Source organism: Oenanthe melanoleuca, chromosome 3, assembly GCF_029582105.1.
Source record: "Oenanthe melanoleuca isolate GR-GAL-2019-014 chromosome 3, OMel1.0, whole genome shotgun sequence".
Taxonomy (NCBI): Eukaryota; Metazoa; Chordata; class Aves; order Passeriformes; family Muscicapidae; genus Oenanthe; species Oenanthe melanoleuca.
Genome location: NC_079336.1, coordinates 1,375,681 through 1,390,006, shown reverse-complemented (window position 1 = coordinate 1,390,006; position 14,326 = coordinate 1,375,681). Strand labels below are relative to the sequence as shown.

Sequence of the window (14,326 nt, the reverse complement as noted above, 5' to 3'; positions counted from 1 at the left end):
GAAGATCAGCCAGGAACCAATCGATTGGAGGCACAAAGCTCCCATAAAACTGAAAGTTACAATGGAAGTCTTACTACCTGCGGCAAAGAGTTAAGGGGTGAAGAGAAAAAAGGTGTTGGAAAAAAACCCAAACCAACTCATGAGCTCTCCATTTACATCAACATACATCAGATTCACTGGTCTCAAGCAGGACTGGCCCTGAAGCTGCATCTTTATTGTTCTGAATTCCAAGATTCATTTATGCCAGCAACAAACCTTTCAAAAATAACCTGAAAACCCCACCAGCTCCCCAGCAGTTTGAAGGACAGGCTCTGAAACACGAGGGAAGCTGTGTGGTTTAGCTCCAGTTCTGCCATCAGCTCCTTTGGATCACTTGGATCCCTTCAGACACCTCCTTGCACCTCCAGTTCTTTGCCTGCTTGGAGGTGTCAGAGCTCTGTCATTTTGCAGCAGCACCTCAGGAACATGAGGAGTTGTTCACCTGCAGAGGTGAACACACAAAGCCAGCAGATTCCAGCACTGAGGCTGTTGATTTGTGCCAAAACCTCAACCAGCCAGATTGTCTCATATTTTTCTTGGATCTCATTTTCAGAAGATTTAGAAAAATTATCCCAGGGTATGGCAAGGAACCAGAACATGGAAGATCATTTCATGACATCTCTAACAGCACACAGTTAACAACAGCACCTCAATTTTTGTCTTGTGACCTCACTCCTTGGGAAGTTTTTATCACCCTCACTATCTTTACAAACACACCCCCTCTCTGTCTCCACCAAGTCTTTCCTCACTGCCATATAAGCCCAAGGCTTCTGTTTCCTCCCCTTGAGCTGCAGTCAAGGTAAGATCTTAATTTCCTCTACCATCTGCAATGAAACTGCTTCCACACCCGTGCCAAACAAGCTGGAATTACACCACTAATTTCAGCTTAGTCAGCTCACCCTGCAGACTAAGTCAATATTTGACAGATATTTAGCAAAGACTACAATTTATTTAAATTCAGCACATCAGAACAGATATAGCAGATATGAGAATCAGAGGACTTGCTGCTCTTTCGGGGGAAAAACATAAGATTACCAGACATCTTTTGGCTGGGGGTTAGGGGTAGAAAGACCAATTTCCTGAAATCAGCCTTCCAAAGCAGGTCTGCTTCCCCAGGAAGAACCAGCATTCCCGGGAGTGAGAACATCTCAGCTTTCAGAGAGGCAGGGTTGCTAAGGCAAGCAAACAAAAGGCTCCTTGTCTGCAGCCCACAGCTCCTCAACACATCCCCACCACTGCTGGAGATGGGCTGGTGCAGCCCATCCAAGGAGCTCCAGCTAAACCCAGGCTCCATGGCCAAGCTGTGCCACTCTGAGCAGCCCTTCAGAGCAGTTCGTGTTTTCCAGTATCTTCCCAGCTGCTCCACAGCTGGCAGGGAGCAGGGAAATTCTGAGGAAAAGGATTGATGTGAAAACAATGCCAAAGAGGAAGGAGTCAAAGCAGCAAGCAGAGTGGGGAATAAAATCATAATAAACAGAACAGATTGAGCACAACTCCACCATCAACTGCAAGTGGCTCACTACTCTTAGTTTTCAACCATGGAAAAAATAAACCATCAGCTGCAGGACAGCCCCTCAGCTTCCCACCCCTCACAGAGTTTTTGTGAGGTTCTGCAATCCAGCTGTCTGAAAGCAGCACATCCCAGCAGATCTGGATGCTGTGAGTCAGCTCTCCCAGATGTGATCTCTCCCCAAGTGCTGTTTTCCAGAGCAGCAGCTCCAGCCCCAGTGCAGTGTCAGCACAAGGCTGAGAGGAAGAAAAACTGCTGAGGCCACCTCACATGCCAGGCTGGGTAATGACATCCCCAAGAAAACAGGCTCACCCCAGACTGGGGCTGCTCTCAGTTTGAAGATGGACATTTTTTGCTTTTCCATAGAAAAAGCCAGAGAAGATGGAAGCAATTCCTCTATCTGTCACTTCAATTTCTCGTGTCACATCTTCCCTCCTCCATCAGCACAGGCACACACTGCAGCTCCTGGATGTCTCTAACCCTGTTGTGTGCCCTGGTTCATCCTGCTGGCTGGCAAAGTTTCCTGTGCTTACACAAGGCCTGGGAAATGGTGCCAAAACTGAGGATTAAAGGAACAGGTCAGTGAAAAATTCCAATAAACAGACCATCCCAGGGAAGAGGAGGAGGGGAGTGTTGATCCAAACCTCCCTCTTCCCCAACCAGCCAAAGTCCCCTCCTGTCAGCAGACAAGAAGCACTACACAGACCAGAGCTCCCACCAGCAGAGAAAGTTGCTCATGTAATTGTTTGTTTTTTTTTTTTTAATGTGTGGAAAGTAAGTGTTCCTTCTTTTGTACAAAACTGGCTGGGAGAGGAGAGTCCAACCACCAAGTAAACAATTCACAGGCAGCCCAAACCAGCTGCAGAACAAGGAGTCTCCCACCCAGCAGTGCCCCAGGGACCCTGCAGGGAGTGAATCTTGCAAGCTCCAAATTCAGAATAAACCCTGTGCTGCAGCTCAAAGGGATGGCTCAGGATTTTAATTCAGTCACAAAGTAAAACTTAAAACCAAAAAGATGCATATCAAGGTTTATAGCAACAAAAGGTTTACAGCAACATTTTCTCTTGCCCCTGGACAAACTCTTTGGCTGCAGAAGCTGAAGGAAACCACACAGTGTGGACACACAAACGTACCCTGCATTTGAAAGCAAAAAGAACAAAGCCCTGGTGAATGTGGGAAATTAGAAAGCCTGACAGATTTCACCCTGGTTTATCCCCTGGCAAATTAGCTACTGTTCAAACATGGAGCTTGGGCATTACATCATCTGTTTGCAGGGGAGGGTTGTTTTTTTGTTGGGGTTTTTTTTTTTCTTTTTTTTTTTGAAGCTAAACCATTCTTGTATTCACAGCTTGAGGAACATTGTTCATTCCAAACAGACTCAACTAAACGAAGGGGTGGATCAAGCTTTTTGCAGGAACCCTGCAAGCAGGGAAGCACACACCTAAACTGCTTTGCAAGTTCAAACAGTAAACGATCTTATCTAGAATTTAGCAGGAAATATGGAGCCCCTCAGGTTTATCTATTCAGATGCAAGGATGAAAAGCCTACTTTTTCAAGTCGGGATGTGCAAAACCAGCCTGATGAGGAGGCTGAAATCACACAGGCTGCTGCTTACTCAGCTCCAGATCATTGTGGCTGAGTCCCATTTGAGTCTCCAGTCATTTCTGTCCCCGTGGAAACAACTCCAGGTTTCAGTCCTTCACTTCACCAGGCTGCCTTGAGGGATCAGACTGAGAGGCAGGGGAACTCCAAACTGAGCTGCTGGACATATTTCTGGCATCTGTTGTCTTGCTCCAGCTTGGACACTCATTTTGGAGCCTTCATTTTCCCTTGAGAGATGCTGATCTCCATCAGTGCAATTTTCTCCAGAGCTGGCAGAAGCTGAATTTTGCAGCACCTGCTGCTTGGCACAGCTCTCACAGAGTTGTTTTTTTTTTGTGTATTTGGAGGACCAGGCTCTCACAGCCTCAACAAGTGCAGCTCTACAAAGCACACTGAGCAATGGGCTCTCATGTGAAAACTTGAATGCTGAGAGATTTCACACAATGTGGTTTTCTGACCCTTCGCTCTCAAGGGTTGTCAGATTTTAAAGTGGAAAAATGCCAGAATTTTCAAAAGGGAAAAAGGAAGAACCATTGGTCTCATCCCTAAGAAGAGCAGGTTTCACACAGAGTTGGTGTGGAGCAAGGCTCTCAGATATTGGACATTTTCCTATAAATCAAACCCACACTGGGCTCTGACCACAACTCAGTGGCATTTGAGGAACCAGATTTCACAAAAGCTCTGCTAAAACTTTTTACAAAGAAAAAAAAAGGTTTTTTTTTCTTTCCCTAAACCTGGCAAAGTTCTGTGATCTCATCACATTACAACCTGAAAAAGACCAAAAAAAAAAAAAAAAAAACACCCAAAAAACAAATAACACAAAATCAAAGCAAACCCACAAATAAAACCAACAAAAACCCACAAATCTTTCATCATCATGCACCTAGACATTCAAAAATACAGTGAGAATTTTCTTCCTTAAATAAATAAATAAATATTTTGCAATAATAACCAGGATAAGCAAGTCTGGCTTAAAAAAAATCCAGGCAAACAACCCCATCAAAAAGTTTCAAAAACTTCATCTGTGGAAGTCCTGTCAAACAGAGCTTAACCTTTAAAAAAGCAAAACCAGTAATGCACACAGAATAACAGGCTTTGCTGTCAGAATGTAATTAAAAAACCCAAAAGAACTCAATTTTGCTCTATATCGAGATTGCCAGGAGCTGATCTGGGAGAAAGTCAAGCAAAGAAATTTTCTCTCCTAGTTTCCAAAAGGTCATTTCAAACAATTACTAAAACACAGTACTGCAAACAACATATGCCAATTTTTTTTTTTTTTCAATATATCTTTACTGCTGCAGTTATTACCTGGAAAGAATAATAATCCCAAGGATTGTGCAGCTGATTAAATAATTGCAGGAATTACCAAGGAACCATTAAAACTGCATTTCAAAGAGAATTGAGAACTGTTTGTTTCTTCTTCCTCTGCTTTTACATAACAGTTCCCAAAACAGGTCTCATCTGCAGCTCAGCTTGGGCCAGGATGAAGACATTCCTTCCCATTGGACAGGAAGTAAGAGAGATTAATTTCACTTCTCAAAACAGAAAGGCAGAATTCATAGCAAGGAGACATCAGAATAAAAAGTCAGGCAATAAAAAGAAAGTCTGAAAAATCTGTACCCAATACACATTTTTCCAGTTGTCTCACTACCAAGAACCTTCAAAAAGTGGCATTTTCTTTTCTCAGTGCCACTCCAGCCCCATTGACAGGAACTGCCTGTGTCAGCACAAAGCTCTGCTGCACCCAGCAGCAAGGAGGAGCTGAAAAATGAGCATCTGATTCTGGTGACCTTCATAGTCATATACAGCAGCCAACTATTCTTGTCCATTCAGCGTGTTGGTGTGGAACAAATCCCTGTGCTTCATTAAATCTCCCTCCTTGGTCCTGAGCACACTCTGGGGCTGCAGGCAAGATAAAAGCTCTGGGGTGGCAGCAGGGACAGGGCAGTGCCCATCCCCTGTGCTGGCACTGCTGGGACACCTCTAGTGCAGGGGACAGCTCTGGGACAAGGATGTGGAGCAGCTGGAGCATCCAGGGAAGGGAACAGAACTGGGGAAGGGGCTCAGCCTGGAGAAAAGGAGGCTCAGGGGGAACTTTTCCTCTCTGCAGCCAGGTGGGATTGGGCTCTGCTCCCAGAGAACAGGGACAGGAGGAGAGGAATGGGCTCAGGCTGGGCCAGGGGAGGTTCAGGTTGGATACCAGGAGGAATTTCTTCACTTAAAGGGCTGTCCAGCCCAGGGCAGTGGTGCAGTCTCCATCCCTGGAGGGATTTCAAAGCCATGTGGATGTGGCACTTGGGGACATGGGTCAGAGGTGGCCTTGGCAGTGCTGGGGGGTGGTTGGACTCCATGATCTCCAAGTGCTTTTCCAATCTAAACTATTCTCTGAACCCCCTCCAAGGACACTCCAGCACAAAACCTCCCAGGGCACCAGCCCTTGCCTTGTGGCTCCCTACCCCATCTCCTACCAAAAACCCCTCAAGCAGTTTGCTGTTGGCTTTTCAAACTGAATCACTTCACTGAGGCATCATCTGAAAGACAAGGACTGCAGGCACCAAGGCTACCCCTTCCAGCAGCAGGTTGTGAAATCAGTTCAACCATGTCACAAATCTCAAATTCAGAGGGCAGTGTCAACAAGTATCAGGCAGTACTTCCCTGCCTCACAGACACTCTGTGATACACTCAGATACTATGGAAACGTTAACCTGTATTTCCTGAGCAGTTATAAAGCACAGAAGCACGAGGAGGTGACAAGAAAAGCTTGGATATAATCCCCTCTCTCCTCAAAAGACTCCACATAAATGCACAAACAGCCTGAACAGGGAGATCTCTTGATGCACATACAACAGCTTTTGGTGAACAGGCTAAGAATAGGTACAGGGACAGCAAAGTGCCCAAGCAACACTCCCCTGCACAGCAACACCGAGCTCACACGAAGCATTCCCAATACTGCTGCTGCTTTCACCTGTTTTGAGGAGAGGAAATTTGCTTTGGTTCTTTTTGTAACGCTTGCTCCATTGCATTTGTCAAACAGCTGCCACTTTGTGTCCCAGGGAGAGCTGCTGGAACCCAAGGCTCGCGTGTCAGAGACGCACATGGAAACGGGCACCAGATCTGGCTGCAGATTCCAGGTCACTCCTTCCCAGGCAATGGAATTATACAGAGAACAAGTCAGAGCAAAGCCTGGGTCATGCTGGTATAAACTATCCATGAAGATGCTCCTGACACTGCCACCTCAGCAATGTCACCTGAAACACAAGCTCAGCGACTGCAAAAACATCTCGTTTGACAAGGGAGAAATCATTCTGTAGCTTGGCCTTTCTAATCAAAATCATCATTGTCCCAACAACATAAAACATTTCCAGAGAAAGAGCAGGTCTGATCCCCGAGGGGTGGGGGGAGATCAGCTTGTGCACAAAAACCTTGAGATATCTGCCAGCTCCAGCTCAATCGTTACTCCTAACTAACTACACCCTTGAGACACTGGCAAAAGGCTTGGTGCTATTCATCATTGCCACAAAGTAAAAACAGTCAGAAAACCCTGGAGGCAAATGCAAGAAACCAAATGCAAGATTTCTTTGAATATTTTTTTTGTTACATCTTGAGTTTTGTTTAAAATTCTCAGATTAACATCAACAAGGCCACTTTGCAGATGTTACTGATTTACAGCTTTCCCCGTAAAGAACGGCAGCCTCAAACTTGTTTTAAAGGTAAGAGGTGTAAGAAGTTTGCAGACTACGACAGAGCTCAGCAGCAAAAAAAAAAAAACAGAATGCTTCTGGGTCCATCAAATCCGACCTGCTCTGCTGGAAGGGAACCACCTCAGAACCAACTCCACTTTCTGCTTTTAACAGCCACCCTACAAGATCACTACAAGGCCAGCTCTTCCCTTTCTCCAGGTCCTTGTTTTTGTTTTGGGATTCACCGTTGAGAACTTTGCAATGCAAGGCTTAACAGCTAATTGTCAGATGCCACAGTAATTAGTGGCACCTTTCCAAGGCATCCATCTCTGGCTGCTTTTCCGATAGCTGGCTCCTCCTCAATCCCCACATTAAAATGAAGGTACACAAGGTAGGCAGCAGATTCATTTACAAGCACCAAGGTCTTCCCAGGAGAGATGCCTAAGGAAAGAAATACCTGAGCTAAACAATGCACGGGTTGGTTTTTTTCCTTCTATTTGCTATGGAAGTGCTATCTTTATTAATTATCTGAGAATGATGCTAATCCATTCCCTGACATGTATTATTAGATGTACAATGCATTTCTGGGAGTCACTGGCTCCTGTATCACATGGCCAGCACATTACCTCTAAATGAGATCATACAAGATCATGCCGTCCTGACTTCTGCCCACCTGCTGGTCACACATCACAGCTCTGATGTCACTACTGCACCTACATCAAAGATTTCTGACCTATTTTACTTGCAGACCCTCACGAGTTTCCCTGCAGACAGAAAGGCTGTGGTAGGGAATTCAGGACTGCTCTGCTTGGACTTTCCACATCCTTTAGAAAGGGGCTCACAGCATTGCTTTATATATTTAGGCTCTGCTTTTAACTCCGAGGCTCCCCACTTGTTTGGCAGCTTCTTCTTGTCACAAGCTCCAACGCTTCCACGCCAACCTTTTCCAGGCATCATCTGCGTGTCAGCAGCACTCCCCAGCATATCCTCCACTCCACACCAACACAATCCAGAACACATCACTTCCCACTAAGTGCCTACACAGAGCAGACCTGCAGCATAATGACTTCCTCATGCCTCTAATAGAAGCACTAAAAGGCGTGTACAATCCCAGCCCGATGTGCTGGGATAGAGCACAAAGATAAAGAAGCCTTTCCCACATTCAGTGATGTGCTCAGGCCCAGAAGGTGGGGAATATGGGATGGGGAAAAGGGAAGCTTCTCTTCAAGGAAATGGAAATGTGTTGATGGGATAACATAATGGAGGAGGTTGTAATTGTATTGTTTTTATAAGCAGTTTCTAATTTCCACCTTAATGTCCAAACTTGAATTTATCATCTCTTTGTCTGGAATTACAAAGCACCCAACCTGTCAAGAAGTGTTCCCTGAGGAAGGCAGTGCATTTCCTGCTCCGTGGCACTGTGGCCTTCAAACAGATAGAACTCACTTCCAGATGAATCCATTGATGCCAAATATTCGGGCACAGATTTGAGATGACTTTGAAGGGTAGCACTGAACAGGAAAACAGCTCATCCAGAGGCAGATGTTGGAATCCACGCTCCAGGCAATGCAAACTTCCTGTTTTCAGGAAGGAAAACAAACCTCAGGCTACCTGCACTGTCACTGTCCCTGTCCCTAAGACAAAAGTCAGATGAGAAGATACCTGGAAGTATTTCGAACCATAAAAGAAAGCATTTTATGATACAAGACAGGTAAAAGCCCAAGCAGCTGGGCACTGTGCAAAGTAGGGGACTAAAAATGTTACTTATGCACTGGGAAATGTTCTTGACATTTTCTATTAGAAGAAACTTGAAAGTGTTTCTTGGAATCTGTGGGTTAATCCCATGTTCTGATACCACTCTCAGGCAGGCATTTGCATTAGAAAAGTGGTACATTTCCTTAATGCACCAAAATTCACAGGGAAAGGGGAGGGCAGAGGAGAGCAAACACAAACCCTGACTCCAGGCAACAAGATTCCAATCATGTAAGAAGCTGAGTGTAAGAGCAGAAATTCTGACACTCATTAAGAATATGTGCTTTAAAATAGTTCTTATTAGTGGCTACAGATTAGCTGCTGGTTTGGAGGTTTAGGGTTCTGTCCCACCCCCAAAAAACCTTCAGGATTGATTTGATTGATTTATAACTCTCAATTTTCTGTATTTCACTCAATTTTACCCTTGAGGAACAGATCACTTTGTAGTGTTATTGGTTATGTCAACACAGCCCTGAGAAACCATTATCCATTTACCACCAATTAGCAGGGACAGATCATCAAACCCCAGAATGGCTTGGGTTGGGAGGGATCCTAAAGCTCATCCCATTCCACCCCCTGCCATGGGCAGGGACAGTTTCCACCATCCCAGGTTGCTCCAAGCCCATCCAGCCTGGCCTTGGACACTTCCAGGGATCCAGGGGCAGCCACAGCTTCTCTGGGCACCCTGTGCCAGGAACTCGGCACCTCCCAGCAAAGAATTCTTTTCCTAAAATCTGACCTAAACCTGCCCTCTCTCATCCCAGATGGATTAGTCAGACCTCTAAACTGCTCTTGCCGGTAACAGGCATCAATTAACAAACAGCAATGACTTCACAGCAACGGGGATTTCAATTTGCACTTCAAAACTGGCCCTGCAAGTGCTGTAATAACGTCAATTTACCTGGTGGGCCAGCGCTTCCTACGCCCAGGCAGCCCGGGGATCGATGAGCTGCAAGCCACAGAGCTGCACAGGCTTCTGTCTTTATCCTTCCTAACAAACCCCAAAACCTCAAACTGGCTTTGCACCTCTTCTCAGGCAGCATCCACCACCACCATTTGCATGTGCTGAGCTGCAAGAGCCAAACTCAACCACGACAAGCCTCAGTAATCAGCACTTTCGAGTGTTCTGCAAGAAGAAAATTCTGCTTTTCAGGACTGCAGCCCCACAAGTGCAGCTCATAGCCTGGTTTTAGCCCAGCAAGCACAGCCTGTGTCTGCACGGGTTGTAGGAGACAACTGGAGGCCCCAGCTGCATCCCCCAAATCCCATGGGAATGCTTCAAGCCACACAGCAGCAGAGATACTTTTTTGTCTTTTCAGTATCTAAACAAGTCTATGAATTACACTTGTCTTTTTCACATGAAAACAGACAAAAAACACCAATATTTTGCTTGTTGGGTGGTTAAGACATAGGAATCCCACTCTGGGTTTCACTCATTAGGAGCAACATCAAATATTCTAACCTGAGTTAAAATCCCAGATTTAGGAGCTCCTTCAAAATGCTCACAGTTTGCTCCTTCTCAAAAAATAAATGTATTTAGCACAGACTGCAGTAAAAATCTCTGGTGATGGTGCCTTCCAGGTCACTGTTTCTGTGGGGTCTCCAAAGCAGAAAAATTGTCTCTGGACCAGGAACCAATTCACAAAGGGCTGCCATGATCTTGGCATCAAACAGGTAACATCTGTGGTTAGCTGCAGTTCCCAGCCTGCTGAAAACATTACTGTGGGCAGCACGAGGAATGCCCTGGGAGAACAGGCAAGGCAACTGGGAGAGTCAAAGAGTGAGGAGAAAAAAAATCAAGCAACAGACTGGCAGGAAAAAACAACAAATACACACAAAATATACACAGCCAGAAAAGAGAGAGACAAACTAAAAGCTTAAGCTGAAGGTGTCGTGACATTTCAAGAATTAATAGTCATGGGAAACAAGCTCAGGAAGGGCTCTGGATCCCCATAAGCAAACAAAACTTGGGAATGCATCAACAACATCCAACTCATCAGCTAAACAGTCCCAGAGATCCACAAATATTCAAGGGAAAATGATGATGATGATGATGATTTTTCCCAGCCCATCTGAATAGCACACAAATATAGACCCAGCCTAAGTGAAGGCAATTCAACAATCATGTTTTACTTGTTCCCAGCATTTGTTGCTTTTGCTCTGACTTGACAACTGCCAAAATCCATCATCACGTGTAAACAAACATGAGAGCTAACAGTCCCCACTTGAAAAAGCAGAGAATTCCAGAAAGCTGCTCTGGACTTCCCTTCTGCAACACGACATCAAGAAGTTCAAGAACTGTCTGTACCACAGCTGAGCTGGTGGAAAAATCTGCTCAATGAAAGCAGGCAATTACCCCAGCTCCAAAGTCCCTGAACACCAAGCTGAACCCATGCAAACTCCCATTTCTGGAAGGAGAAATGGAAAAGCAGAGGCATCCCAAAGGCCTGAGTGGGCACAGATAACACTGCATGATAGCAACTGGGCTCTCAGATGGTACATGAAGTTAAGGGATTTGTCAGGGGGAGATGAATCTCTCTTCCCATCATCACATAATCAGACTGTAGTTCATTTCTGATGCTATTTCTGCATAGAAACGAGTTGGAGATTACTCAGTACTTGATAAAAGCCGCCAACCCACGTTCCAAGATGTTACTATCTTGGATATCAGAGATTTCTCCACGAGAACAGAAATATCTCAGATAATCACCTGCATGTGACACTCCTCTAAGGAAACAAAGTTACTTAATCTTCTTCACACACATGAGCCCAAGAAACCCAGGCACTTTAAAGGCAAGTTATCGTATCACTGTATCAACACACTCAGGCAAAAGCAACAAGAGGTCAGAAACTGGTCAATGTTTGGATTTTAACGCGCACACGGCAACAGAACAGCTTATCTAAAGTGCTTCTCAGCATCTCTGAGAATCCTTAGTACCACCTGAAAAATTTCCAGCCCCTTCAGGCTCCAAATTTTTGGGTTTGGACCAGCATAATGGGGCATTTGCCTGTAGACATTAAGTTATTATTATCGCCACACAGGTAAAATTTTTGGTAAAAACCCCGATGTTTCTTGAGCAGGAAGAGACCTCATGTGGGGAAAACAGCTGGGCAAAAAGAATAACACAGATCTCAGCAAATAACTAGCAAGTAACTCACAGGAATAATTAGCAAGTAGGCACGGTAAGAAGCCCAGAGCGAGGGCAACCTCATCCTCACAAGGCAGAACCCCAGCAAGAACCACAGGGACAACTCAGGCACTGCCTCAGAGTGGGAGAAATGGGGCTGCACTGGCCAGGGTGGATGTGACAGTCGCTGAAACGCTGGCGATCCAAGGAGGTCTCAGGATCATTGCTGGATGCAGGAGGACAAGCAGGAAGGCTGGAGCTTGTAGCAGCACCTGCCACCACAGTCCTCCCACCATGAGGGTCCACAAGCCTGGGGACCCCTCCACAGTGTCTCTCACTCTGTGAGACCCCCCCCTCCCTTGCAGTGTGACATCCTCACAGTGCTTCTTATGCTGTGAGGTGAGGGACTCCCTTCACAGCCTCACCAGCCCTAAAGGAATCCCCAGCCCTGAGGGACCCCCCTCACAAAACCCCATCCCTGAGGGACCCCCCTCACAAACACCGATCCCTGAGGGACCCCCTCCCTTACAAACCACCTATTCCTGACAGACCTCCTCAATAACCCCCATTCCTGAGGAAACCCCTCTCACAAACCCCCATTCCTGAGGAAACCCCTCTCACAAACCCCCAGCCCTGAGGGACCCCTCTCACAAACCCCCAGCCCTGAGGGACCCCTCTCACAAAACCCCATCCCTGAGGGACTCCCCTCACAAACCCCCAGTCCTGAGCGACCCTCCTCACAAACCCTCATAACTGAGCGACCCCCACATAAACCCCCAGCTCTCAAGAACCTCTCCCCACCGTGCCCCCAGCCTTGAGGGATCCTCGCTCACAGATCCCAGCCCTGAGGGACCCCTCTCGCAGCCCCCCCAGCCCTGAGGGACCCCTCTCGCAGCCCCCCCAGCCTTGAGGGATCCTCGCTCACAGCCCCCAGCCCTGAGGGATACCTCTCGCAGCCCCCCCAGCCTTGAGGGACCCCTCTCGCAGCCCCCCCAGCCTTGAGGGACCCCCATCAGATTCCCGCAGCCCCCGCTCACTGCTCCCCCAGCCTTGAGGGACGCCAGCTCAGAGCTCCCCCGGCCCTCAGGGACCCCGCGTCCCCCTCCTGCCCCTCAGGGACGCCCCAGCCGAGCCCCCCCCCACGCCGCCGCTCCAGGGGGCTTCCCCCGGACTGTACCATTCCCGCCTTACCCGGACCCACGGGCTGCGGCGGGGGGGGTTTCGGGGGGGGTGTTACCGCTCTCCCACCTTCCTCCCCCTCTCCCCGTGCGTGGTACGGTCCGCTCCTACCTCTCGGCGCCCTCACTTCGCCCTCCCGGCGGAGCCGCGAGTGGCTGGGGGGGGAGCCATAGCCGCTGCCTCGTCTTCCCGCTCCGTCCGCCCTCCCCTGCTCCCCCCCCACGGGCCGGACACAATTGGTTTATTCCGAGAAGCCGGCCGGTCTTCTCTCCTTAAACCGCTGGGTCTCGCACGTCTTCGGCCATTTCCGACCAAACCGGCGGAAGTTGCCGAAGTGGCGGCGGAACTTAACGAAGAGAGGCGGCGATTGCCGAAGCGGGGGCGGAGATAGGCGAAGCGGGGGCGGAGATAACCGAAGGCTTGAGGGCGGGGAGCAACGAGACTCTCGCCTCCGGAACCTGCCGGGAAGAGCCGAAGCTTCCCCCAGCTCGGCTCTCGCCACTGCGCACGCGCGCCGCGCCCGGGCGCGTTTTCCCGCCTAAAAGGCGGTCGCGCGCCCCTCGTCCCTCACACCCTCCGCTCCCCTCATGGGGGGGCCGCCATGTTGTCAAGTCTCCGATGCTGCCTCGAAGGGGCAGCCAGCCCTATATATCCTCCTAAAACCCTGTCAGTGTTCTCCTGGAGCTCAGCCAGCCCATGCAGTGCTGTGTATCCCCCAAGAACCCCGTGAGGATGCCCCCAGGGAGCTCCGTCGTGCCTCAGCCCTATAGTGGTGTGGACTCAATGGATGCCGCTGACCCCCCGAAAGACATCCAGGTGCCTCCCGGCAAAAGGGTTTGGGAAAACAACTGTATTGTGGGAAATGGATCAGCAGATATTTTAAAAGCTCTATGGTTTGGGGTTTGTTACAAAATGATATGCAGATACAGTGGAGGGTTGGCGTGAGCAGCATCAGTGCTTAAATGTTGTGAAGTCAGAGGAGCCAGGTAGAAATCAGTGACTAGTACCAAACATAGCATGCAACAGATGGTAATTGAAGCCAAAGGTGGGGGAAAAGCAATTGATAAATAAAGATGGGGAGGAAAATCAAGTAACAGTGCCAGCATCTTGTCACAACAAAACCATGTCCCACAGGTCCAGTCCTCTGTTTGTGCCTTCTAATTTTATATATTAGGAGCTCCATGAAAGGCATTTGTATCTATAGCAATGAAATTCCACACCAAAACACACAATATGACAACTTGGGGGAATTAGAGAGTTTTTCACAGGAGGAAATGGGGGTTTATCTCCAGGATTAAAGAGGGTGGTGTGTTTCTGGCTGAAAAGCTCCAGGAATCTCAGATTTAATAAAACATGAGCACTTAAAATGGTAAAAAACCACTTTTCCATCGCTCTGCACTTTTTAACAGTCATTTACACGTGTAAAGAATGCAAGG

The 14,326-nt window shown here is 47.7% G+C and overlaps 1 protein-coding gene across 3 annotated transcripts in view; it reads right to left on the bottom strand.

Moving 5' to 3' along the window:
* The window catches only part of EXTL3 (exostosin like glycosyltransferase 3), a 114,144-nt gene extending 100,718 nt beyond the window's left edge, over positions 1-13,426 (bottom strand). For 2 of the 3 annotated variants that reach the window (XM_056486415.1, XM_056486417.1), the window contains exon 1: positions 13,002-13,219. The gene's annotated coding sequence lies outside the window, so the exon portion shown is untranslated. Of the gene's footprint in view, positions 1-13,001 lie in introns of all 3 variants that reach the window. The other variant, XM_056486419.1, reaches the window with a different exon arrangement.
* Between the last annotated feature and the right edge of the window lie 900 nt (positions 13,427-14,326).